This window comes from Pollicipes pollicipes, unplaced genomic scaffold (assembly GCF_011947565.3).
Source record: "Pollicipes pollicipes isolate AB1234 unplaced genomic scaffold, Ppol_2.1 Scaffold_4295;HRSCAF=5057_pilon_pilon_pilon, whole genome shotgun sequence".
NCBI classification, from domain to species: Eukaryota; Metazoa; Arthropoda; class Thecostraca; order Pollicipedomorpha; family Pollicipedidae; genus Pollicipes; species Pollicipes pollicipes.
Window position 1 is genome coordinate 23,483,874 of NW_023596461.1, and position 23,300 is coordinate 23,507,173.

A 23,300-nucleotide genomic window follows, 5' to 3' on the forward strand; every position below is an offset into this window, starting at 1 on the left:
CAGGTTTGGTCTTGGGAGCATACAGCCTAGCGTAATCTTTGTCGCTTATCCAAATACAAAACTCCGAGCAGTCTTGGATAATCTTTGTCACCATGACTTTTAAAAGGTCGAATGAGGTCACTGGCCTAAGATCAGTATGTGACCTTTTCTTAAAAACAGTTATCTAGGTTCTAGGGGCCCTTTGGAGACCAACCTGAAATTTACAAGGTCATGACCTAGGAACCTCAAACTTTAACTTAAGTGAGTGCCGGTACAGGTTAATACGCCCTGTGAACTTGGAGTCTCTAGCTCTCTTAGTTCCTGAGGTCTTATGGTTATCAAATTGACCCCCACCCAAGCGAAGGGTATCTAACCGGCTACCCGAGTGCGTGTTGACACCCTGGTACGCACTGGTAACGTTGGGTGGAACTCTCTTTCCCTGGTTACGTTTTTCTAAGCGTGTTGACAATTTTCCCCCTAAATTAAGCAACAGGTACAAAGTGAAAAGGCCGGTGTTGTTATATGATGAGAGGAGGTTGAAAAACACCGGCCTTAAAGAACTAAAAATACCTTTAGAGAAGTTACCACACCTTGCGACCATACCTGGGCATTGCATTACACTGTCAAAAACCATCCCTTTTTACGCGTTGATTACCTTCCATCAAAACCCTCTCTTCATCCAGGCGCAACACATTTCATGGAGGCCTCAAAGCGTTTTTGGTCACTGACCAGAAAAGGCCAGGAACCAGAAATTTCGGCACATGTTGGAAATTGACGCACCATAAGGTTGAGCTTAAAGCCGAAATAAACAAAAGTGCGCATGAGAGGAGAAAATGACTTGAACTAACGCAAAATGTACGAACTCGAGTTTCTTCTCGCATTTGGCCAATTATATTCTCAAATTTTGGGGATAAGAGCCCCTCCCCAGGAAAAGATCAATAGGGAATTTCATTTAATCTAAAAACAATGTTTTGAGTGTGAACACGCAAAGATGTGCACTGTTAGGTGAAATTAGCTGGTACAAAGTTCCGTTTTGTTAACATTTTGGGACATCTCCCCGTTTTTATCTCCCTCATACTCGTGAGTGGTTATATCAGTGAACGTGGCGGTTCTGAACGCTGCCACATTCGTGAACCAGCCTGGCTATGGCGCCGACCAGATCAATAGGGCGCAACGCACGTGTTCACATCTTAATGTTCTGCTAACATGCTGGCCGTACATGCATGCGTCGATAAATAATCAGGCAAAGGATTTTAGTTCTGTTTTGCCTGTGTTACACCGCAATGCAAGGTTTGCAGACCATCCAAACCGTATGCTAAAATAGAATGCCGTTTTTAGGTCAGTGGGGATTTATTGAACACCCAACACTATTAGTGAGTTTATATCTGTCGTCGAAAGTGAGACAATACGGATTTTAGCTCGATATATCAAAAACCACACGCCTTTGATGCCTGCATATATCATAAAGCATTGGTGCAGTGTTTGGGACGGCAGCTAGCAAGTGTCTTCCTTATATCTGGACACACCGACCTAAGTGAACAATGTGACGAAACATGCCAGCGAGCGCAAAGCAAATCTCAGATGGAATGCCAGTCGGATGTGCCGTGGCCGGCGCCGCTCCATGTATGGATGGCTCAGACGAGCCATCTTAGCCTGTCGCGCAGCCCCACCGCAGCGGGCGCGACGCTTCGCCGCTGCCCCCGGCGCCGCGTGCCGCTGCCCACTGGCGCCGCGCGGCGCTGTCCACTGGCGCCGCGTGCCGCTGCCCACTGGCGCCGCGCGCCGCTGCCCACTGGCGCCGCGCGCCGCTGTCCACTGGCGCCGCGTGCCGCTGCCCACTGGCGCCGCGCGCCGCTGTCCACTGGCGCCGCGTGCCGCTGTTCACTGGCGCCGCGCGCCGCTGCCCACTGGCGCCGCGCGCCGCTGTCCATTGGCGCCGCGCGCCGCTGCTCACTGGCGCCGCGCGCCGCTGTTCACTGGCGCCGCGCGCCGCTGCCCACCACCGGCCGCCGAGCGCCACCGGCGACGGGCTTTGTGCGTGCTGCTGCAGGGCTGTCTGGTACGTGAAGGTTTGAGGGGCTTAGTGTTTTTATTTTAGAGCCATCAGTTTGCGCGAAGTGATACCGCATGTGGATGAAAGTTATCACAAGCGAGCGACAGCACCCCCTGCTATCATCGCATAGCATGATACTGCATGTATCATTACTTTGCATGCGGGTTGTGTAAAGGCAGTCTGTGGTTTTGAGATCAGCTGTCAACTGGTGCAGTCACATTGTAGCGCCTCAAATCTTTCTACTGTGATCGCATTGCATAACGTTTGAACGTTTATAACTGTTTTGCATTCTACGTGCATGCAGGTAAGTAAACGGCTCAGAAGTGCATGCATATGAAAAAAAATTTAACATGTGTTATGACAAAACAGACCCTGCGAACCATGGCCCATCTGCGGACGGGCCAAAGCCGACCATGGGTCTGTGGTATCTGAATTCCAAGTGAACTTCATGATGTGTCCCACGCGACAAGTTCTTCAGAACAAAAGATTGACCAAGGTCATTTAAGGTCAGCAACTTCTACCAGCTCGCATAAAGTCAACATCATAAATCAGTGAAGCAGTTTCACGAAATGAGTCAGAAGCTGAACAGTGAGAAATGAGTCAGTTTACCCCCAAATTGCGCTAACAGACAAGTTCCCTCTCCCTCCCGCTCCATTTGGCCCATTTCCCTCTTAAATCTACCGGAAGAGGCTGGTGCCAAAGTTGAGAGGTTGGAGCCCCGAGCTGGATAAAAAACTTCACCCCTGTAATAAATCTGGTAGCGTCTCCGTGATCAAAAACTTCAAAACAAGGATAAAAAGTAAGTCATAAAACAAGCTTACCAGTCAAAAAGCTGTTGAGTATTGACCTTTGTCTCACCTTTATATTTGATCCGTGGTCCATGGAGTTACTTGTAATCCTTCTGTCAATCTCGTATTAGTATGAACAGCCATCTCAAAAGATTATGACTTTGCTTATAGCTCTGTTGCCATGTTACATTACTACCTTCCCTAATAAATAACTATGATGGCAACCATGGCATGACAGACTCGGTACAGGTCAGCGACCTTGAAATATATATCTTATTTTTTGCAACTTTCGATCAGCTATTCATTTGCCCACGGCGGTACAAATTTAAGTGTTGTCAAGCCGAACCAAAGTTATTTTAGAAAATCCATGGAGTCCGATCAACCTCCGCCTGGGCGCGTCTTAACAAGCGCTCGGGTGGAAGTCAATTTGCCCTCCTCTCTTGAAGGTTTTTCCAAAATGGATTCCGAACGGCATGGTGTGGCCGCGCCAAGTTTTGCGTAGCATTAGGCAGTTAAATAGTAAATCGTTTGGTTTCAAAACTGTAGATCTACCTTTTAAGGTCACTGACCTACGGCAGGTCAAAGTCAGGCCATGGATTCAGCGAAGCCATTTTTCCTGGAAGCGTTCAATCTCATGCAATAACAGAGTGTTGGACAAAGCCACAAATCTCTGGGATACTTTTTTAGGTTACACAGCAACTGAATGAACAAATTCCATTGACCTAGGGCCAAGTGTGAAGGTCAAACTAAGGTCAAAACTAGCCTACTTCGCTACTTTCAGGTTTGCTGTATTGAAGTAGTTTCTGGTTTTTGACTTAATTGATAATAGGCACCTCATTGTAATCATCCATTGTTTCGTCAAGATCAGAATAGGTCAGAGGCATAAAATGACCTAGGTCAACATTTTGGTTTTAGGAATACTGTCTAGCGTAATCTTTAACGCTTATTCAAATGCAAAACTCAAAGCAGTTTTGCATAGTTGTGGTCACTATGACCTTCGAAAGCTCAAACCAGGTCAAACACCTTAAGTGTGCATGACACCTTTTTGCTCAAAGCAGGTATCTAGGTTCTGGGGACACTTCGGGGACCGACTTGGAATTTTACTTTGTTTGACCTTATTTGACCCGAAGGTCAGGACCTAGGAACCTCAAACTTTGATCTAGGTCAGTTTACTTACAGGTTAACATACCTTGGGAATTTTGTGCTTCCAGCTCTCTTAGTTCCTGAGATCTCAGGGGTTCAAATTCATCCCCTGCTTCTAGGTTATAGCAGCCTAACGAATAAAGTTTGGCTTCAGTCACTGCACTCTTGCGCCATTGGGCACCATCAGACCGGCCAAAGTCTGGGACATCATTCGGTAAATTTGCTGAGTTTAAGATTTTGCGCGCGAGAATTTCGGTTTGCTTTGAGCGGGTGAGCTGATTGGTGAGCATGAACGCGTGGAAGATTACTTGACGATGATTGCCATAACGTATGCAGGCTCTCGGGTGTCATCTAAGGACGCACATTTTTCACTTCAAATGTGTTTATGGCCTTTATCTGAACCCCAAAGTCATGTAGCCTTTTGCCAGCTATTGCCACAACCAGTTGCTTAAGAAGTCAAAATTGATAGTCTTCCATGCTCGGTAGCTGGGCGTGCGCAAAAGTAAAACCCAGTGCAAGGGCCTGGATGCAGGAAACAGAACATTTGATTGCGTTTGCGGTGTAAAATCAAACACCAGGCCAACTGCCGCATGAAGCGAGCATGATAGGCTCAGCACCAGTGGCTAAAGTTACCGCCTGCTCCACAAACTGTCGCCTCTCCAGGCTGGGCGCAATTCTTCGGCAGAGACAAGGGCTTGCTTATTTTTGCTAGTGGCCCGGGGCTAGGTCAGACCTGCTGAAGCTGGGCAGTCTTCTCGGGCTGTCAGTGAACTGCAGGCTGCTCCTAATTTTGCGTCAGGCACTTGTGCCCTAAGCGTATCAAACGTGGCGCAGGGCCGCTTGTCACACGCGCCTGTCACCGCGTGTCTGTCACCACGTGTCTCTCATCACGCACCTCTTCGTGTGTCGCAGTTACCAGTTGCCAAGCGGTACTGGGCGACGAGTGCGTGGTGGCTGGTCGGTCTGGACTGTCCGGCCGGACGTGCTCGGCGGCCGCCCACACGGGGCCAATCTGGGCCGAGTCTCGACCCCGGCGACACCACGGGTCGCTGCCGGCGCCGACGCGACGGTGGCGCCACCGCCGGCTCGCGGACGGCCGTCGCCCCGTCACGGAGCCGAGGGCAGCGGACGTCCCTGGGTCCGTTTATGTAACGACACGCGCTGGTCCCAGCGGCTAGGGCTCATTTCAAGCCTGCGATCCACTTTAGGTGACAATTTTGTCAGGCTCAAGCGTTCACCAGCCTCTGCAGGCTTTGTGAGGTGGATATGGTGAGCACGTGTGGGTGGCCACAGCGGGATCAAGGAAGGAGAAAGAAGGTTCGGTCGAAGGTAGCGGAGGCTTGCGTACGCTTGCACCCGCCGTCACTTTTTCCGCAATTGGTTCCTGCTAACGACAATGCTAGCGGCGCAATGGAGCTAGCAAGTTCTGCCAGGGACCGCACTGGTCGACGAAGTAGCTCGCTGCAACTGCGCAGGTCAGAAGACCTCTCGCGTCAGGGAGCGGACCAATGTGATGTAGTGCATCCCTCTAAGGGCCTCCGGATCGACCAGGGGATCCCGCCCCGTCTCACCAAAATGTCGGCCGGAAGACACCCCGCGGTGGAACGGAATGACCCTTCAGCTCCTTACTGGTAACAATAATGTGCCCGCTAGTACCCTACTCAAGACGCGCTCCCCCTTGCCCGGAAATAAGAGATTTTATTAGTGTTGAAAGGAGTGGGTCCAAATGAATTTAAGGACGAGCGGGGCCATTCCATGTTTGCTCGGGGAAGTTCATGATTTTGCATAACCGATTAGTGAAGCATATTACATGAAAAGGTTTGAGCCTGCGTGCTTGATATTTCGAAAGGACAGCGATGGTCTGGGTTGCAGTTTGCGGAAGCCGAACGGCGCTGGCCACTTCAAGAAATGTCACACTTCCCGTGCAAGAACGACCGTGGTGAAATAATGGTTCCGGGCGTCTTTCAAAATTAATTCGCACTGTGCAAAGACTGCACGTATCTTTTTACAACTATGGGGCTGCTCCCTGGACAGATGAACAGTTACAGCAATACGAGAAATATATATTCTACCATTACCCTTCTAGGTCCACCATCAGATTTCAGCCTGCACCACTTCGCGGTGCTGTAAGTGCCAATCCATTCTTAACATCAATCTAAAAATTGCACAGGCGAAACAGGCGCTCGGACTTTTTTCTGAGTGTACAATTTGATGTTCTAAACCTTTCAAAGGTACCGCTTTCAAATGCATTATCATTTTCGTCCACGCGCTGACCACGGCTTAGTGTCAACCACTTGGTCGGCTCTGCGCGTCCTACGGAGACTGCAACGTCTGACGTCGAGTTTTTTGTTTCCAAGATTTGCGAGCGGGCATGTTCTAAACTGCGCACATAATTCGTGTCACTCCTTGACTCTGACGGCATGCTAAACATTTCCAGGTTGACATGGCTTGGTCAAGTTAATGCAAATTGTTTGCCGACTTCGCTCTACAATCTACATTCGCGGGACCCATAATATCTGTGTAGAGCCGAGATAAAGATTATGGTGAAGCTTTTAAGTCCCATCGGCTTAGAAAGATTCCAGTGAGCCATTGTAAAATACAGAGTGCCGGTGTTTATTTCATTCAATCGTTCAATGCATTTCTGCATTGATCTTGTATAAGATTCAGTCCTGTGTACCCCCCCCCCCCCCCCCCCCCCCTCCCCCCTGTCAGCGCTCTGGCTGGGCGACTGCTTGACGGCGCTGCACTAACACCTCCCAGCGTTATCACTGGGCGTAACTGGTCCCGAGGTTTCACAAGAGTATGTTTACGAAACATGCTCCGAAGGTGGAACACTCTCCTTAACAACTGTCTTGATTTTCTCCCTACTGGAGCGCTTCCCGTGTTTGAGAAATGGACAAATTACAGATATATCCACCAATTGGATTCGACCGCAATAGAGAATTGTCAGAAACACAGATTAATGGAGGACTGGATTTTAACATTTTCACGCTACTTGGCTTCAGACAGATTAAAAAGCACTCAACATAAGCCACAAGTGAGCCCGACAAAGACGCACCAAAGAGACTCCGCCGGAACAAACACTGGATTGGTCTGAACCGGGACAGTTTGGTTCGGAATTACTTAAGTTCTTAAGTGCATTTGCGAAGAACATTACGCATATAGATAAGACAGAAGTAAGAGCCTTATTTCTCGGAGAAAACCAGAAGGGTGGAGATATAGATGCGTTGATATTTTGGCAAGATACCTTTGTTGAAACGAAACATGCATTATTCCTTCCGATAAAACCATGCCACCGAAATATTGACGCATATATATCATCATTCTCCTGGTTTTTCTCCAAGGAATAAGACTATTACTACTGTCTTATCTATGGACCAGACCAGACTGGACCAAGGCCTAACAGAAGCCGCATTTATGGACGGCAAAAGAATAATGGCAGTGTACACACATGGAACCACAGCAGGTGAACCACAACGGTGACCCTTACAATATCTGCGGAGCAGCAGATATTGATACTGCCATGTCATGCGCCGCAGGATCGGTCTCGCGGCTCTGGCCATGTGTCCAGGTCGATGTCTTACACCCGTCACAGGTTTCCACTTTCAGGTCTTTAAGACTTTTGAGCGACTCCTGGTAGACTTGGCCCCCTAGATACCCGCAAGGCAGGGATGACAGTGTTAGATCATGGGGTACGCAGGCCGGAGAACCGCCTTCTTCTTGGATACACTGGAGACATTCCGACCACCGTAAAAGTTCTGAAGCCATCCCAGACCGACCGAGCCTTGTGTGGAGACGCCCCATCCTGCTGTGCAGCCCCTGGAGGCTAATGGTGCCGAAGTACTTCCGGTTTAACTCTTCTCAGAACCGACTGGGCACTACCACGAGGCAATCGGCGGTGACCTTTGTGACGTTTGCCGATGATCAGGGCCCGATCATCTGATTATCTGTATGATCATATGATCGCATATAATATTTTCGCACCAGTCACTTGAATACGTTCACTCTGCAGTTGAATGACTGCGGGGGAGTAGTACGCATCTCTACTGAAGCTGGCTGCCCCGATAATGGTGATTTTAGTGATTAAACATCATATGTAAATGCAATTGTGGCCATTTGGGGAGCCATTGGGGAGATGATGCAGATGTCCTTCAGTCATCCCGCTGTTAGTTGTAGTCCTGTTTGTGGTCAGATGATTTTAGTGTTTGTGTAGCTGAACTCCTAAATATCACACGAAGGTTTTCAAGATGTCATGACTTAACGACATGGGGATGCCCATGCTTTGTCTGAGTCAACGAACCGAGGTTTTGGGCTCACTGGTGATAATGCTTTACAGTGTTTCCGGCCTGACCCGATAATGGGACGGCCAGACTGACCCGGAAGTGTCAGACCGGTCATATAATGGCCAGTCTGATGTTGCCGTACCCGACACGATAAGACGGCCAGACTGACCCAGACTGTCCCGGAAGTGTCAGACTGGTCATATAATGGCCAGTCTGACAGTGCCGGACCCGGCACGATGATGGGACGGCCAGACTGACCCAGACTGTCCCGGAAGTGTCAGACCGGTCATATAATGGCCAGTCTGACACCGCCGGACCCGACACGATAAGACGGCCAGACTGAGTGTTTGGGACCCGAGACGAAGATGGGACGGCCACATAATTCTGTAAGCTAGAACCGTCTCCGTTCACTTAGCTCTTTTCTGACTTCAGGAACTCCGCTTCGCCTGGTCATACAGTAACGCCTCTTTACAAGAGAAGGGAGGGCTGACCTCTGAGGGTATGCACAGGTCATAGAGCGCTCGCTGCTGCACCCCCGTCCGTCCCACGGGCGATGAGTGCCCCTCGGCCGCGGTAGTCCCTGTGGTGGGGTCGGCCGGGGCGCCGCGCGCGATGCAAATATTTATGCAAATGTATATACAGAGAAATATATCCTTCCGTTCAGCAATGCGAACTATTCACGCCATGATAACTAGGGGTGGCAAAATAACGTAGTGAATATAAAGGTCACATAATGACACAGAATGGAACAGATATCACCAGTCTCGCCCCCCCCCCCCCCCCAACCATTTCAACATCAAGTCGAGCTGTCACCCAGCTTCCATTCCCGAGCGTTGCCCAGCCCGCCCCCCCCCCCCCCCCCCGCATATATATGGCCTAATGTTCCTGCTTTTCACCTTCGCAACTCGGCATCAGTTGGCAGCGACACAACCAAACTTCTCATTCCAGCAGTCCCATTGATATATGGCATGCACATCTGGAATCGGTGCGCCTCAGACACATAATCAAGCACAACCTGATCGACTGTAATTGTTATGAGCACCAGCGAGCTAATTGGCACCTACTTTCGCTTGGCAGTAATGCGTCTTAGCACCTGCCCATCTCAAGCCGAGCTTTTTTATTTATGGTATCATTCACAGCCACTGGGTTGAATTGGAGCATACGTTCCCATTATGTTAATTACAACGATTACTGCAGTGTTAGATTCACATTCATCCCGTCAGGGTCGCTAGAAATCGTCATGCCAGGGTGCAGTTTATTTATGATGTGTAATAGCCACCCATATAAAGAATAAATAAAACATGACACACAATAATTCCCCGCACTTAACGAAAACCTTACAGCGATGATTTGCACCGCTTCTGTTCCATCCGATGCTCTTCTCACTCAGGTCTCACGTCAGTTACCCAAGCGACATCTTCCTGACGGCTCCTCCTTCCGACGAGTTTAGCGAACCACTGCTTTTGCAATGGCCCTCAACACGTGTTTGCACGGATTGGCAAGATTACGGCAATGCGATACAAACGGGTTGTGAGTTTGTGAAGCTTTTACAAATAGCCGTTTTTACGATGGATGAATGCCTTAAAAAAGGTTTTAAAAACTTCTCTTGATTTGTATATGAAGTTTAGATATATACTAAGCAGTTTGGAAGGAAAAGGGAGAATTATTCTTACGCAATTCCATTAAAAAGCAATAGGTAAACCACGTGGGTGCAACGGAGCGTAAGCTTGTTATATTAAAAGAGACTATACATTTGTTCAGCTCATATACATTTACTCATACACATTTGTTCAGCTCATGCCTTTAGTTCTCCCAACTTCTAAGAAAATACTAGGACTGGCAATCCTGGCCATGTGAGTCGGCCGGAGGCGTTGAAAGCTGGCGGCACCATTATTGTTTACATCCTTGCTGTGTGGAGTAAGGCGGACTTCGAAGGCCATTTAATTCGGGGATTAGTCATCTTGGATCATGCTGAGGTACGTAATCCTTGCAAGCTTTGTAAGTAATATAAGTAAGCTTTGTAAGTCCTGTTTCCGTGTAAAAAGGGACACTACAAGGATATAAGACCTTGTCTCTTATCATGTCCGCTCCAAAGATGCCATCGAATGTTTTTTGAAAGCCCTGAAAAGTTTCTGTGGGAAGAGATCTGCTGTCGTTCTTGTCCACAAACGCATGATCTTGTTTACAGCCAGCCGACCGCAATATCATCAAACCCTGCGTTCACAAACAAGTTTTTAATTCTCAGCGAAACACTTCTAGCCGAAAATTGCCGATAAATTGTGTGCAGTTAGGCAAAAAACGCGGAAAAAATTGTTTTTTTCTTCAAAAGGCTATGTACTGTGATTCTTCGTGAAAACAGGTAATATGCAGAACTACTGAGACAAGCTGAGGACATTTGTAGGTCCATTTGTCCTGAAGCACAAAGAAACAAACAGGAGTTTGCTCAAAATCCCAGGTAGTTATGCAGAGAAGAACTGTGCTCTTACGGATGTGGTAAAATATTGTGATCAATCGCGTACAGATTTCTAGAGAAAAACATAGCTAACATAAAACAAGTCTTATTTCCGTAATAGCTAGCAATCATATCCAACTTCGTGTATCATGTAGCACAAAACTCAACATTACTTGATGACCAATCGACATCCACTTTATTTAGAAAGCGTGCTCACGGACATCAGATGTAAATAACTTTATGATCAAGTTCCATTTCGACTTGAAAACCATGTGCTTAGGCCCGGTGCGTGTTAAGCTGCTGAATTGAGCTAGAACTGACGTCTGGGTGTCCTTTGACCGTCGACGGCATTACTGCTCTTACGCACGTGAATACCACACACATCCTCACTCCATTGGCGAGCCCTGCCATCTTTTTCGCAACAAAGTGGCCGCGGCGAGACTTGTGTTCACTTGCATGTTGACAACAACGGCACTAAATGTTTGTTCCATCATTGTGTATCGTTTGCATGTGCCATCTGCTTTCAAACGGAGCGGGTTTCAGAAACAAAACCACGAAAATTTGCGCGCATCAAGAATGGTGCACGTTCCAAGCGATGAAATTTCATTGTATTGTAGGTCAGTAGACGCGTAATCGCACAGCGAATACGATGGTATAACTTGAAATTTATCACTTGTGTAGTTTTGAAGCTATTTCGAAGAACACTCACAAGCCGCACTCGCTGTAGATTTTGCAATTGCTGTAGAAACTGTTTCCATGCAAAGAGGCACTTGCCCCTTCTTACATACACTGAATGGACCATGCCCTTTCATTTTATAACAAAAAAATTACATTTCCAAAACTTGCCCTCTTTTCGAAAAAAAATGGTCCCGCCCAAGTTTTTTTCTTATCACCCGATGATTAAGAATGTAGTCAACAACTTGTAACATCGTTTTACATCGTTTGAAAGTAAAAGCAGCCTTCCATTTTCACTGGTTCCAGAGATATGGGCTTGGAACGTTTCACTACCCAAAAAACGGCCGTCTTCAAATTCTGCCAATGTGTTGCGTTAGGCCTGTTTTTATGCAGAATTGCCCTTCTATGCTATGGTGTGACACAAACTGTCCAATGCCGTTAGGTTTTTAATTAGGTACGACCAACGTGGAATTGTCTGCCGTTTTAAATGTTGATTCTGTTCCGTCAACGAGAGGTTGCGTCGTAGCCACAGCATCTGTGGATCCAACCTCTGTGTCATTGGCAGGATCGAGCTAAACCACGGAAGTGCGAGCCTGGATCGCGGGATCATGATCTCGAGATACGTGACTGGCTCATGATTCATGATTCATGCGATAATCGTTACAATGGGAACTTTGCTACAATTGCACAGTCTGCGGCTGGATAAATTTCTGCCCGTTCACTGAGAAAATTTGCAATTATTTGCCCATCGCAAATTAGGTTGAATTGTGCTGCAAACGCTCAACGGATCCGATGAGCGTGCTTCCCCTCCCCGCCCCATCTCTCGGCTGCGTTTTTTTAAGCGGGTATAATGATGATGATGACATTTGCGTGAAGCTTTTTGGACAGAACAGTTCAGCACCAATTCTAGACTTTTTTAGCTGATTTGCCACATTGGAATACACATTCATTCCTGTCATGCCTCAAAACAGCTCATGACCCCGACAGCAAAAGTATATGTACCATTAGTGATAGCTAAACCCGAAATCAAAAACCAAAGTTAAGCCGAAGGCAAACCCTAAAACCGAAATCGAAGTTAAACCCAAAGCTCGAAATCGAATGGCAACAGCAGACAATTTTGAGTTTTACTGCTTTCGCTTTGATGAAGGCGTGTAGCCGAAATATCGATACATCTCTTTCTCCTTTCTCCCGGTTATCCTACGTGGAATAAGGCTAGCAATACTGCCTTATATATTGTCCAGTCCTTGGTTCGTTGGTACACACGATTTAACCAATCAAACGATTTGTTCTTCTCCGCACATGTGCACACCGCGCCGACTTGGCGCGTCCACACTCACAGACAAGGTTGCCGTAATCGGCATATCGAAAGGCAGGATGGACTGCCCACACGTGACGTCACTAAACCCGATCACGAACACCACACCTCCCCCGGGTCGATCGGTAGGTCTTGACCTTCGGGCCGACCTCTAGCCTCTCCGGGGCCCTCCACTGACGGTTGCCTCGACGCGGCGCCACCGTCCTGGGATGGTCCGCAAATCGCACCCTCTTTGGAGCTGGTATTGGTGCGACGTTACCGCGTGCGGGAGCCGAATCGCCTTGCGTGGCGTAAACAGGCCGGTACATACGAATGAACCGCCGGTTCGGCCACATGGTGCGGCCGCTGGGGAACTTTACCAGGTAATCCCTCATTCTTCCGATGGCCACGACTTCTCCCATTCTGTCCCAGAGTCCTGTCTCTTTGTCCTGTACACTCACTTTCGTGCCGATTCTCATCGGGTGAGGTGGCTTTGCTCCTTTGTCGCAGGCTGTAATCGTCGCTCTCGTCACATTCTCCCCTTCCGGTCGCAGTCCTCCGCAGCCCTCTGCCAAGCTTTGTCGAAGGCGCGATGGTGCATGGGGACTGCCGACCGAACTGGATGCCCGTAGAGGATCTGGGCGGGTGAGCCTCCGTCCACCCGGGGCGTGTTCCGGATCTCCAGGATGCCTCGGGGGAACTCATCGGAGTCCGTGTTGCCGGCCACAGACGTCTTCTGCAGGAGTCATTTGACCAGCTTGACTGTTCATTCCGCGTGGCCATTCGACTGGGGGTAGTGCGGACTTGATAGCACGTGCCTGACCCCCCAGCGCACGAGGAAGCCCCTGGTGTGGTACGCAGTGAACTGTGGGCCTCCGTGCTTCTCAGGACGTTTGGCACGCCTGTGGAGGAGAAAATCTCGAGCAGAGAGCAGCGGAGGGTCCGGGACGTCGCTTCTCTGTTGCAGGAGACGACGATGGGCCAACCGGAGAGTCTGTCGGCGTACACGAGGAACGCCTTTCCTGCGTGGTGAAAGAAGTCCGGCCGACACGGACCTGGAAGACTCTCGTCGGCTTGGGGTCGGTCATGAGTGGCTCCTTCTGCAGGCTGGGCAGCCTCTCATGACAGTGGCGACATGATGTCACGAAATTGTGGGCGTCCTGGCCGATGTTAGGACAGTGCACCGACTGTCTGGAGCGCCGCTTTGTCCTGTCGACGCCTTGGTGACTGCCATGAAGGCGTTCGGGCACTTCACGTCGTAGGCTGTGTGTAATGACGAGCCGTGCTCCGCAGACAAGAAGGCCGTCGTCGATGGGTAGGCGCTCTCGGACGTTCCAGTAGGGATGAACCAGACTGGCGAAGGTCTGCCCTGTGGTCGGGAAATCCTTGCATGACGGTCTCCACCACCTTCTGGTATGCCTCGTCCGCGTCGGCAGCTTCTTTGATCTTCTCCAGCAGAGCGTCCTGGAACGGTGCAGATCCCGCTTCGCCTTCGCCGCCGTCAGTGAGGCGTGTCAGGAGGACACTGCGCGTCTGGTACGTCACGTCGTGTTCAGCTTCCTGGTCGTCAGGGCTCGGCTGATCGACGGGTGGCCTTGACAGCACGTCTGGGAGCTGATGAGTCTTTCCAGCTTTTCAGGCGGCTGTGAAGGTGTGTGCCATGAGCTTCTCTCGTAGTCGTTGGAGTCTGGGGTTTTCTATCTCCGCCAGAGACTTGGTGCTGAGGATGGGCACCAGAGGTCTGTGGTCGGCTGACAAGGCTGAACTCTGCCATTCCAGCCAGACAGATGTGGCGCTTGCTCACGGCCCAGGTCACCGCCAGCATCTCAAGCGCCACGACAGCGTAGCGTGACTCGACCTCAGACAACAATCTGGAGCCACACTGGACCAGCTTCCACTCCTGGTCGTGACGCTGCAGCAGCGCGTAGTCCCAGGCCTCGGAGTCTGTACGTGATGCGTCTGTGTGGACTGCGGCTGGCAGTGACGGGTCGAAGTAGGTCAGTACGGGAGGGGTGACGAGCGTTGCTTTGACGGCTTCGAACGCTAGCTGGTGCATCGATGTCCATGTTCACTGGCTCCGGGGACCTCAGTAGGTCGCGCAGAGACTCGGCTGTCCTGGCTGTGTCCGTCGAGAACGCTCCGAGCTGGTTGACCAGTCCCATGAAGCTCCTTAAGTCTGTGAGGTTCTCTGGAGCGGGGAAGTCAGCGACAGCCCGCACCTTACGCTGGTCTGCTGTGTAGCCGTCAGAACTGATGACGTAGCCGCAGAAGTCCAGCGTCTGAGCGGCGAACGTCACCTTCGCCGGGTTCAGGGTGATGCCATGGCTGTCACATTACTGAAGAATCTGGGTCACGTGCAGAAGGTAAGTCGAGTAGTCGTCATCGTAGGCCAGGATGTCGTCGACTACCTTGTTCGTCTTCGGCAGGCCCGCCAGTGCTGCGTCTCCACGCCGTCCATACTCGTCTCCGGACGTGCAGAGGCCCATGTCGGCGCGTTTGAGCTTGTAGCGTCCCCATGGTGTTATAAAAGACGTCAGGTCCTGGTCCTGCTCTGCGATCGGGATCTGGAAGTATCCTGACTTCGCGTCCAGCTTCGTGAAGTACCGGCTCCCTTGCTCGATTCCGGTGACGACATCGTGAGGCGTGGTGACTGGGTGCGCTCCACGTCGAACGTAGAGATTGAGTCTGGTCAGACCCACGCACATGCGCACGGAGGTCTTGCCGTGGCTTCGGTCCGTGGGCGGCTTCGGCACTGGGACCATCGGGTGACACCACTCAGTCAGGTGTGCCACGGGCGTGATGACGTCTTGCGCGATCCGACGCCCAGCTGATGCTTGATGTCGTCTCGTCATGCATGCGGGATGCGTCTGGCGGCTGTCACAGCGTACGGACGAGCGTCTGACCGTAGATCGATCCGCATTGGACCATCTGACATCTCCCTCAGCGGTGGCTGGGTGCTGAACACTCTCGGGAACGCCTTCTTCAGCGTGTCCAGGTGCTGGTCCTTCTGGGCTGGCGTCGGGTCCCCGTCAGTCAGTCAGTGCGTGGTGTCTTATGTGAGTAAAGGGCCTTCAGCGCGTAATGCACTTTATTTGCTAGCTTCAAAGGGAAAGACTCATGTACCGAAGCAAGGGCGCCGTTAAACGCCTGGCAAGATGTGGGAATCTGTAACGCCCAGGACAGGATCAGATCCTGAAGTCACCGGATAGTGCTTCGCTGCTACACCAATCACATTGCTGGTTCGTGCAACGTGGTGCCTGACGCCTAAATATGGTGGCCGTCACATCTGGCTGACTCCGTTTGTGGACATTGATTGCCGCCGTTCTGAGTGACAATATTAGTGAAATTGTGCAGGAACCGAGCACTTGACGTACGGAATCTAGTCAGCATTTTTTACGCCGTGGCTTTTACCTCCGAGGCTCTTATCAGCGATTTTCTTTTGGCGTTGTGGTTTCGGCGCCCTCAAGCGCCATATGCCCGGCGTCACGGCGCGAAGTTCTGTCCTCTGCCGCTTCCAGAAGAGGTATGACGGTGGGCTTGCTAATCAGCGCCGCCGCCCGTAGTCTACTGCTTTCTACCAGAGTTGAAATGTCAAGGCAAGCAGCCGCTCCGGCTGCAGTTGGCCTGGCTGCCGTACAGAGGCGGCGCCAGGCCCTGGAGCAGCGGGGCCGCCGTGCCGCACATGGAGTGCATCCATCCCAGGCACCGCATGGCGGCGCAGAAGCGGACGTCTCGGGCTGGACGAGGGAGACGCCGGGGCATCCGCGCCGGACAGCGCGTGCAGGAGCGACGACATCGTTCGACGGTGACGCGATACGACCTCAACGCCACTTGGACGCCACCTCCGCCTGGCATGAGACCGCACCCTGATCCAGGCGCTGCCCGCGCCGCCTGGGCGCGGCCGTGGCACCACCGGAGCGCAGAGACGAGGTCACTCGACTCACAGCGGCGCCCGACGCTCAGCTCAGGGTAGGACACCTGAAACGACCGAACGCTAACCAGAAAACTGGATGAAATTAACATGCTACTAAGCGGCCACAAACTGGGCATGCCCTACCTGTCTGTCGGAGACGTGGCTTACGCTTCAAGTCTTAGATGCGTTTTTAAATTTTTCAGCTATGGCACCCTCAGACGCGACGGCGGACACAGGGGTAGCACTGCTGCCTCGCACCTCAAGCAACTCGCAGCTCGCAGCTCAAGCAACTCCCCATGCCGGCGGACGAACCTCTGGAAGCCCGGTTGGTCTCAGCTTCATGGCGAGGTGGCCGGCCAGAATGCGGTCGGCGTCGTTTACCGCCCAACCGATAGCCCGATGTCGCTCAGCCTGCAGCGCCTGCAGGATCAGCTCCGAGAGTCTGCCGGCACTGGCAAGCCCGTTATTCTCCACGACGACATGAACTTTAACGCGTTGGACATCAGCTTGCCCCACATACGCCGTTACTCCGACATCATCAGCGAGCTAAACACGCTGCAGCTGGTGGACAGTTCGACTCACCTCCACCTAACTCCATCAGCGCTGGATCACATCGTCACCAACCAGCGCAAACCCGCGCCTGAGGTCAGTATCTTGCCTGGCGTCATCAATGATCATCAGCTTGTCGTCGTGAGCGCATACCTGGGTCGTGTCCGGAGGACCCTCAGTGGCGTAACCTGCGCAGTTGGAAACGCGCTGACGGGGGTGCCTGCCATCTGTCTCGATCTTTTATCCTATGACTGAAGCCAGGTGGATGGCGCCACTGACATTAGCGCATGCTTGCGGCTCTTCCTGACTGCGTGGAACGCTTTGGTGGACCACCACTGCCTAGTTAGAAGAATACGCGTCTCCAAATTGCGCTGCCCCTGGTTGACCGACGAAACCGGTCCTGCGAGCGCTCACGTCCGAGCGAGACGGCGCCGCGCGATACCTGACGTGTCCTCTGCGCGCCGGAGGAAGAGGTCTGACTTAACGCGACTTTCGCAATCAGGTTATGAGCCGCCTTATCGCAGCAAGGCGCAAGCTCCTTTACGGCGAGATGGCACACGGTGGCCCCCGCGGCCCGTGGCCTACCTTCAAGAGGCTCCCCATGGCAGCTTCGACGCCGGCTGAGGCTGCGTCTGCGGTGAGCCCCGAGCAGGCCGAGGTGGCGGGGACAACCTCTGCCGTCACTTTGACGCCGGCCGAGTCCGTGTCTGCGGTGAGCCCCGAGCAGGCCGAGGTGGCGGGGACAACCTCTACCGTTACTTCGGCGCCGGCCGAGTCCGTGTCTGCGGTGAGCCCCGAGCAGGCCGAGGTGGCGGGGTGACAACCTCGCTGTCACTTCGACGCCTGCCGAGCCGTGTCTTGTGGTGAGCCCTGAGCAGACCGAGGAGTGGGGGACAGTCCTCTGCCGTCGCTTCGCCGCCGTTGGGCCGCGGCCACCTGCGGTGCACAGAGATAGCTGGCTCCAAGGACCTCGGACGTCCATCGTTTACGCCGCTGCTTCTCTTTCTGACCTGTGACGCGACCAGAGCCTGTCACGGTGTGTTCAGCGTAATAGTACGTCGAAGGCGGTGGGCCTAGATGTTGTCCCACTACAGGCTAAGCGGGAATGTTTTTTTTTTTTCAGTTCTCCGGTTCTGATCTTTAAAACTCATCATTATGTCTCTCGTGACTAAAATTTTCCCAGAAAACTTGAAGACAGTATGTGCTTGTACCAGTTCCAAAGTCAGGTGATTTCGGCTGTACCGTCCAATGATAGGTCCATATCTCCTTGGAGGTGCGCTCTCTAGGCTCTTAGACAAGGCATCTGCCGACGGCCTAACGGAATATTCGACGCGACAGCGCCGCTGCATCCATGCCAGTATGCCTATAGGCCGCGTCACTCGACCGAGGATGCCGTGCTCGCCGCAGTTGAAACGGCCTGGTCCCAACACCCGACGGTCTTGATCGTCTGTAACGGCGGATCGATTAGTCAAAGGCGTTTGATAGCATCGACCACATCTCCCTGCTTACCAAATTGTCCTTGGCACGGTGGCACCGATGTGGGATGGTTTTAGGAGCTATTTGAGTGATCGAGGCAGGTGGTGCGTGGAGGGCGCTCACTCTCCCAATGTCGTGCGGTGTACCACAGGGCTCGATCATCGGTCTAGTTTTGTTCAGTTTGTTTACCAACGATCTACATGGACACTTGACTCATGGTCGCCCTCCTCTCCTACGCTGACAACGCTATGCCCGTGGACTGCGTGCCCTTGACAGTGCCCTTTGTCTGGTCAACGAGCCTGGTCTCAAGGTTGTTATTTACCAGCTCGTTTGTCATGGGCAAAAGACAGCAAATGCAATGATATGGATCAGGGAAGCCACGACAATGCCTTAACGAAAAGCTGATTATCAATCAAGTTTTTGCTTTCATAAGGAGCGACGTCTTCTGACATCGAACTACCCATCCATGAAGTCAATGGCGAAACGTCCGTGAACCAAGCCGAAAGATTTTCATAGAAAGCCAAAAAAGTCATACGTAGATCAAAGATTTCACCGAAATTTAGCGATGGGCGAACGCACGTGCAACCACATAAAAAACGTGACCCGAAGCTGATGACTGTCTTTGACGAAAACCATGCAGGGCTGGTCCATGTAAACCATATAGAGCTAGTCCACATGTTAGAAATGAATAATAAGTCAGCAAGAATACGCGCTGCATCAGAAAAGCCTGGCATCTCACTCAGAGCCGTTTGGATCATTCTAAGCGACTGACCGCTGATCGTTTTACTATTTTGCCCCAGAGGACAGCAACTGTTCCAATTAATGAAGTTTAAGCATTTGCCGCCTCCGAGGAAGTGCTAATTGGGATCGGTGACCGATCGGAAAAGCATTTCTAGGGTCATATATATTGTTTAGCCAGAGAAGAATAAAAGTTATTGAAGCACATCAAGTTCCGACAAACCAAACTGTCACGGTTTCATGCTTCTCACACAAAAAAACGCTCTCTACCGTGCACATTGCGACTTTAACTTGTTCATTTTGTTAAAAGAGGTCTTTGAAAATTTGGCGATCATCTCAGGCAGTAACGTCTCACGCGCAGTGGGCATTAGTATCAAACATGCGTCCGAAAATTGCCTGAAAAGGTAGTTTACGACACGGTTATAGGTTAGGGAGAGCGCGCATCAAGCGTAGGCAGCTACATCGACCATGAAGACAAAGATGTCATTTCCATACCTTTATTAATTTTTCTTCCGCAGTGACTTGTCTGTATAAAGTAATCGGCTAATATAATGACGGCTGGAGTTTTAACAAATTGCGCGAGCGCAAGAGCAACAAGCATGAAAATCATTCGGAAACAGCGCTTCATTTCTTTATTATCAACTTGGGCACATGACTTCTTTTCTAACCCTCGCGATCGGATCTGCACAAAGCGTGTCTTGTTGTTCCATCGTTCCACTAGGTGTCACTAGTTCTGTGTGGTGGGCGGGCGTTATCGGCGCAGATCCTTTCCCGTGAGTTCGACGCGGAACTGGTCAAGTGGAAAAATCTTGCAAAAACGCCTGAGACCATTTTCTACGGCAAGTGTCAATTGGTACTTAGTTTAGAAAAGAGGGAGCTTTTCCGCACCCTTAATGAAACACAACGTCAAACGACCACGCCAAGAGAAAATTCTTGGAATTTAACCCTCATTTACTTCCTTAGTGTTGCACCGGCCAGTCCGGCTATATCAAGAACTAACCAAGCCGCGCCAATTGGAATGCAGCGTTAGGAGGTCACACAAGACTATGAGACATGTGTCAGATGATAAGGCAGTACTAATACGTTTATTGCCCGTAGAACAATCAGAAGAATGAAGAAATGAACGGGTTGTTTTTTCAGATGCCTTTATCAAAACGAATATCAGACGGATATTCGTTTCGATAAGGCATGTGGCCGAAATGTCAATTCATCTACCTCTTCAATTTCCTGGTTATTCTGTGAAGAATAAGGCTATTCGTACCGTCTTATTTATGTTTAATGTTCCTCGCAAATACACCAACACCTTACGTGGTTTTGACCTTCTATGACCTGACCATGCAAAGGCGGCCAGAACGACAAAAATTTACTTCAGAGCTGCGGAGCTTATCAAACCAGCGACCCTGGGTACGGGTGTGAAGATCTTACCTGCGGAGAGCTCTAGAAGACATTCGCATAGTTCACATCGTTCGCATTCACATTCACAATACTCACCAGAAGCCGCACGTAGTCTTTTTTTTTGAAGGGCTCATAACCCACCCATATACGTTGATGTGGATCCTCGACTTGACTTGTGCTGCCGGTCAGCCACGCTCCGCGGCGTCGCAGCGGCGACACGTGCGACGCCGCAGGGTGCAGACGCGACGGAGCGTCAGCACGATGCCGGCGGCCATTCACCGTCAGCTGGCTGCCTCCACGCACCGCTCGAAACGCTAAACAATTCGCAGGAGTGTGGCCAACACGGCAGCCCTGGCATCGGACTCCGGGTCAGTGTGCAGGGACAATGCTATGCGCGGTGTAGGATGTATTTCAAAGCCCAATGTGTCGTCCTCCGAGCGTAGCAGCCATTGTTCGAGCCGCCAGGTGGAGCTGCTGGTCAGCTGCACATCAATCAAGCCGACATCGCACATGCCCGACCAGCTGGGTCAGGCCAGGAGACCACACCCTCTCCCGTGAACTTTCCTGCTCGCCACCTCGCCACGTTTGACCTGGCCTGGCCTCGCGGGTGCTTCCGGGGTAGTAGGTCAGACGCAAGGGCGTCACTTCAAACACTTTCGGGTTGGGCTGAGCCCCTGCAAGGCTGACTTAAGCTCCCAATGTCCCTCTGAGGCCCTGAATGCAAATCAGCAAAAAGCGAATTCTGGACCAAAGAGATGCAGAAAAGTTATCTTAACTGGTTCTGGTTGCAGTGGCACTGAAGGGATTTCGTCAGAACTGTCTGAAAATAAAGACTTCCAAAACAGAACTGATTCGGATCGGGTCTCGCCGGCTTAACACAGATTTACAACTAGCTATAAAATTTGACTGTGACGAAATCACGCCTTTAAGATGCATTAAAGGGAATTTTTGCATTTGAAGATATTGAAGCAGGCATTAATCAAGCAAGTCCGTTCTGAGCGCTCAATTGTTTAGAGCGCCTGCCTTCCGATTCACCCATCTGTGACCGGGCGATTCAGAGTCCGAGATGACGTCAGGGGACAGGACAGACTGTGCTAGGCATTGCAGCTTGTTGACATTTCATCAATAAGTTCTTCCGTTGACATGGAATTGCGCGATCGGATGATAAGGGTAAAGGCTCACACAACAGGCGCTGTTTGGATTGAGCTCTGACCCCAGAAATGCGTTCATTCAAAAGACTTAGATTAAAGAAACAAGCAACATTTAAAAAATTTACGTCAGATTTGTATGTTCATATATATATATATATATATATATATATATATATATATATATATATATATATATATATATACTTATATATACATACATATATATATATATGTATATATATATATGTATATATATATACATAGACATACATATACATGTGTGTGTGTGTGTGTGTGTGTGTGTGTGTGTGTGTATCCATGAACAAACAAACTTAGACGTGATTAAAAGCTCACTTACAAGTATTGGTATGCTTTTAAGAGGAAATAACTGCTCTAGACATGACAGTATCTCTTTTCAGTAAATATGCTCCTCAACATGTCAATGTTTGATTGCTTCATCTTACCTTGCACAACATTAGTTGAGAGCCAATTGACAACTGTTATATCCGGGAATCGTGTTCACGAACGCCATATATAACACGTGCTCGGCTGGGGATTAAATTCCCCCCCCCCCCGCCGCCGAGGGTTTTTCCAAAATGGTTTCCGAACAGCGCGGCGTAACCGTGCGAAATTTTGCATAGCTCTGTACAACTGAATGGCATATGTTGTGGTATTAAAAAATAGATTTACCTTGTAAGGTCACTGACCTAAGCCAGGTCAAAGTCAGGTCAGGAATTCAGCGAAGTCAATATCAAGGGAATCGTTCAATCTGATGGAACAACACAGTGTTAGGCAAAGCCATACACCTCTAAGATATTGGGTTAGGTAACACAACAATTGAATGAATAACTACCATCGAAAGGCTCAAACAATGGCTAACGATTGGCGTAGTGTCTCCGCATGCAGGGGGACGCCAACCGACGTAAGCATTAAAAGTTTAATAAAGATAAACATGACAGACCTTGTGACATTCAGATTCGATCTTGAGGTCTTACCTTATTCACTGATTTCCGAGCGTGCATCGGTCTGGCGCTCTGTCTGTCCGCCTGACATCCAGAGAGCCAGCTTGTTCCATTCATTAAGTGAGACGTAGGACACAGACGGCTTCACAGATTGCTGTGACACTTGCACATACGTCAGGCTCAAAATTTGTGACGATTCACGATACAGAATCACGCCCGCCGGATAGCGATATCGGTCACCGCACGAACGAGTGTAGGCCGTGTTTAGGCACTTAGCAAGGAGATATTCTGTGTATGTAGGGGACATGAGATGTGCAAAAATCGTCCTAACGAAAACACCATAACCACAAGCAGGGGCTGCCAACTGACGCAGAAGTCTTGGGAAAATTTACGCAACTGAAAATAGACGAGCCACGCTGTGAGCGAGTGAGGCGCACGCCAATGTTGTG